Consider the following 5,059-nt stretch of genomic DNA (forward strand, 5'->3'; position numbering starts at 1 on the left):
GAACCTTTTTTTTTGAGATAAGGGCACGAACCTCTAAGTCTAAAACGTCTCCAGGCCTGACACGCGTCAGGATGATTTTTATACGGGCGGCCCAGTGGTCTACTGGGCTCGTTCAAACGAGTTTGAAGACACCGACGAGCCCACTAAAACCAGCCGGAGGAATGCACTCCCTTAAAAAAAAACAAAAAAACCCGGAGGAATGCAGGGACCGCTGCGCGCTATCGGACGAACATAAAAATCGCAGAAATGTCGACGGAAAAACAGGAAAGGGAGCGAGTTAGTTAGAGAATCTCAGATTCCGGTCAATGGATCTCAACTAACCGCTTGCATTTATAGCCGCGACAACCTCGTTCTTGAACTGTTCAGACTCCGATCTGTCTCGCGAGCCGCAATGGAGATCGAACGCGCCGGCGACGAGGACGACGCGTCTCCGGTGGAGCAGGTCCGGCTGACGGTGCCGGTGACTGACGACCACTCGCTGCCGGTATGGACGTTCCGGATGTGGACGATGGGCTTCCTCTCCTGCGCCCTCCTCTCCTTCCTCAACCAGTTCTTCGCCTACCGCGCCGAGCCCATCATCATAAGCCAGATCACCATCCAGGTCAGTACTCTCTACTTACTCAGTAGACCGCGCCTGCAGATTATGACGGGGAATTCACGGATCGCGCATGCATGGATGGATGGGTGCAGGTGGCGGCGCTGCCGATCGGGCACTTCTTGTCGCGGGTGCTGCCGGAGAAGAAGTTCAGGGTGTTCGGGCGGGAGTGCTCGGTGAACCCGGGGCCCTTCAACGTGAAGGAGCACGTGCTGATCTCCATCTTCGCCAACGCCGGCGCCTCCTTCGGCGGCGGCAACGCCTACGCCATCGGCATCGTCACCATCATCAAGGCCTTCTACAAGCGCAACATCTCCTTCGTCACCAGCCTGCTCCTCGTCATCACGACCCAGGTGACCTATCAGTTACATCTGCTTTGTACGTGTTGTGTTTCAATCGATCTATCAACTGTTGGTTCATGGATGAATCTGATCGGTGTTCCATCCATGCATACAACGTATAGGTGCTGGGGTACGGCTGGGCAGGGCTGATGAGGAAGTACGTGGTGGAGCCGGCGCACATGTGGTGGCCGACGAGCCTGGTGCAGGTTTCTCTCATGAGGTACCTACGTCGATGATCGATTTGGTCAAGTGTAACCTAATCAATTACTCAAGTGACGACGATGAGATTGCATTGCCCATGCGTATAGATCTGATCTGATCTGATCTGAGACTGAAATCTGTTGGCAGGGCGATGCACGAGAAGGAGAAGCGGCGGATGACGCGGGGCAAGTTCTTCCTGATCGCGCTCATCTGCAGCTTCGCGTGGTACACGGTGCCGGGGTACCTGTTCCCGACGCTGACGGCCGTGTCGTGGGTGTGCTGGGTGTTCCCCAAGTCCATCACCATGCAGCAGATCGGGTCCGGCCTCAACGGGCTCGGCATCGGCGCCTTCACCCTCGACTGGGCCACGGTGGTCTCCTGGCTGGGGAGCCCGCTGGTGACGCCCTTCTTCGCCACCGCCAACGTCCTCGTCGGCTACGTCCTGCTCATCTACCTCATGCTGCCCATCGCCTACTGGGTGATCAACCTCTACAGCGCCAGCAGCTACCCGCTCTTCTCCAACGAGCTCTTCGACGCCCACGGCCAGCTCTACGACATCCACTCCATCGTCAACGACAAGTTCGAGATCGACATGGACGCCTACGCGCGGCAGGGCAGGATCCACCTCAGCCTCTTCTTCGCCGTCAGCTACGGCCTCGGCTTCGCCACCATCGCCGCCACCTTCACCCACGTCGCATGCTTCTACGGCAAGTATGTTCATTTCCTTTCGTACGGAGATGTACCAGAGGTTCCGGGAGTCGTACAAGGGCAAGATGGACGTGCACGCGAGGCTCATGAAGAGGTACGACGACATACCGAACTGGTGGTTCTACATCCTGCTCGCGGTGTCCATGGCGGTATCCTTGGTCCTCTGCACCGTGTTCAAGGAGGAGGTGCAGCTGCCGTGGTGGGGCCTCCTCATTGCCTGCGCCATAGCCTTCGTCTTCACGCTCCCCATTAGCGTCATCACCGCGACCACAAACACGGTACTAGTACATGCTTATGCTGACCGACCGTGTGTCGTCGGTCGACGTGCACAATCGTATCGCTAATCAGTTGTGGCGTTGGATTAATTGCAGACGCCGGGGTTGAATATCATCACGGAGTATTGCTGGGGTCTGATCATGCCGGGGAAGCCCATCGCCAACGTGTGCTTCAAGGTGTACGGCTACATGAGCATGAACCAGGCCGTCTCCTTCCTCACCGACTTCAAGCTCGGCCACTACATGAAGATCCCCCCAAGATCCATGTTCCTGGTGCAGGTACGTAACTGCACGGCGATTACAAATTGTTAAGCTCTCAGAGATTTATCTTGTACGTACGTCCAAGTCCAACCAACATTATTAATTCATGTTCAGTTCGTGGGGACGGTGGTGGCGTCGACGGTGAACACGGTGGTGGCGTGGTGGCTGCTGACCACCGTGCCGCACATCTGCGAGAAGGGCCAGCTCCCGGAGGGCAGCCCGTGGACGTGCCCGGGCGACCACGTCTTCTTCGACGCGTCCGTGATCTGGGGCCTCGTCGGCCCGCGCCGCATCTTCGGGCCGCTCGGCTACTACTCGGCGCTCAACTGGTTCTTCCTCATCGGGCTAGCCGGGCCGGTGGTGGTGTGGCTCTTCGCCAAGGCGCTGCCGCGGCACGCCGGCTGGATCAGCCTCATCAACCTGCCCGTCATCCTGGGGGGCACGGCCATGATGCCGCCGGCGTCGGCGCTCAACTACACGGCGTGGGGCTTCGTCGGCTTTGTGTTCAACTTTTTCGTGTTCCGGTACCGCAAGGGGTGGTGGAAGCGGTACAACTACGTGCTGTCGGCGGCCATGGACGGCGGCGTGGCCATCATGGGGGTGCTCCTCTACTTCGCGCTCACCAGCTGGGGCCACCAGCTCGACTGGTGGGGCTCCAGGGGCGAGTACTGCGACCTCGCCGCCTGCCCCACCGCCAAGGGCGTGCTGGTGGACGGATGCCCCGTCCTGTGAGACCGAGGGTTCAAGTCTTGATCGACACATGAAGCATGCACCTAGCTTAGCTCTAGTATAACGTGTAGAATTATAGATTGTGTGTGCTGCTCTTTGTCAATTGGAAAATTAGATTATGTAGCTATCAGAATCAGACCGTTCATTTCTTAGGTATTAGAGCTGCGGTTTGTTTGATGGGAGTGGATGCCCGTCTGGTTTAATATTGTGTAAAGATTGGAAAATTAGCCTTGTTTCATGAGACAAAAACCCTTGAGCCAATCAATTTCCATTTAACTTCCATCTTTACCTAACAAAAAATGCTACACTTACGGATAGCACCTACGCACCTACGGACTCTTCTTCCCCACAAATTGGCTTCCCCCTGATTTCCAGTTATACCTAGCCATACCTTGGGCCGAGCGAGCAAAAAACCCAAGCCTGACCCGGCTGTCGGGCCTGTTTTTTGGGCCCGAGCCCGGCCCGAACATGTAAAAGCCCATCGGGCTTCGGCCAGGCCCGACCCGTCCTTCAGGAAAACGTGAAAACGATGAGCACGGGCCCGGCCCGGCCTGGCCTTCGGACTCAAAATCTAGGCCCGAGCCCGGCCCGGGAGCGGCGTCGGGCCGGGCCGGGTCGGGCTTTTTCGGGCCGGGCCGTTCGGGCCGGGCTGACCATGGCCAGGACTATTTCCAGTGGTGGGCCCCTCTCTTTGATTTCTAATTGTTATAGATATATTTGGCTTACATGTATTTGTAATCCGTCTCCTACGTTATCTCTAGGAGTTGCTTCTTGTCCTTCAAGTCTGTACTCCTATATATACTCGCCCATGAGGCTCAATACAACATTCAACACATTACGCCGACAGATTTGCTAAGTCTCAGTCGACTCAGTCGATGCTATATTCCATTGATCTTGCATTGAGATTCGTACAAAAAAATTCTTTACTAAGTATCACTTGATTGAGACTTGGTTGACTGAGACTTAGACACACCCTTGCGCCAATCCTCTCCCTTCTAACATAGTATTAGCCTAACCGATCCAAACATAGCCGGAACAAAGAAAAAATATATTAAATTTAACCTTCTATTAAATTTTATTTTGGAAGGAATAAAATTTGCATAAAACGAAAATATTAAATTTAACCTTTTATTAAATTTATTAATTGGATTAGAGCAAGTATGGTTTTTGAAATTAAAAAAATGAAAAAACGGGAAAGAAAAGGGGAAAAAGAGGCCAGGCAGACCAACCGACCCAACAAGCACGACAGCGCAGCCGCATGTCATGCCTTGCTTTGGGATCGAGATCGATTTGGTGACTAGGGTTCGAAGGATTGCAAGGCAAAGGGGAAAGTATACAGCTGTAATATTCTCTATTAGTTATATGATTGAGTTTGCATATGAATGATCCAGAATAAGGATACCTTACATCAAGAGCGAGCTGGCTTGTAAGGCCGAGCTGACAAGTAAAAGAGATGAACAATATGACAAGTGAAATGGTACAGTAAAAGTAAATAACGCCTCGAGGAGTGTTATAGTACTTCGCCTAGCTTTCGCTCCCGTGCCCTCCGCCTAGCGCCGGCGGCCTCCTTGGCCGCCGCCACCCCGCCCCCTAGCACCCCTCGGCGGCCACCTCGGTCGCCGTGCCTGCCGCCCCCACCCCGCCATGACTCCTCCTGACCGTTCCACCAGACCATGCCCCAGCCTCACCACCCCGGCGCCCCTGCGCGGTGGCACGCTCTCCCCAGATGTCGGCGCTTCTCCGGGCACGCGTGAGCGCATTCACTTCTCCGCCAGCTCCTCTGATCCAGATTCACCTATCTCGATCTCCCCGCCATCCCTTCCCCCTCCTCCTCCTTCCAATGTGGCCGTGGTTCGGGGTGGGAGCTCACCTACCTTGGCAGCTCAGCCTTCATGGCACTGCGATCCTCCGCTGCAGCGCCATGATGAGCATGGCGAGGGCTGGCAGAT

The 5,059-nt window shown here is 55.2% G+C and overlaps 1 pseudogene; it reads left to right on the forward strand.

Annotated features, from left to right (window-relative positions):
• The first annotated feature begins 391 nt into the window (after window positions 1-391).
• Window positions 392-3,278, forward strand: LOC119351940 (annotated as a pseudogene).
• Window positions 3,279-5,059: the final 1,781 nt, after the last annotated feature.

Source organism: Triticum dicoccoides, chromosome 2A, assembly GCF_002162155.2.
Source record: "Triticum dicoccoides isolate Atlit2015 ecotype Zavitan chromosome 2A, WEW_v2.0, whole genome shotgun sequence".
In the NCBI taxonomy this organism is placed as follows: domain Eukaryota; kingdom Viridiplantae; phylum Streptophyta; class Magnoliopsida; order Poales; family Poaceae; genus Triticum; species Triticum dicoccoides.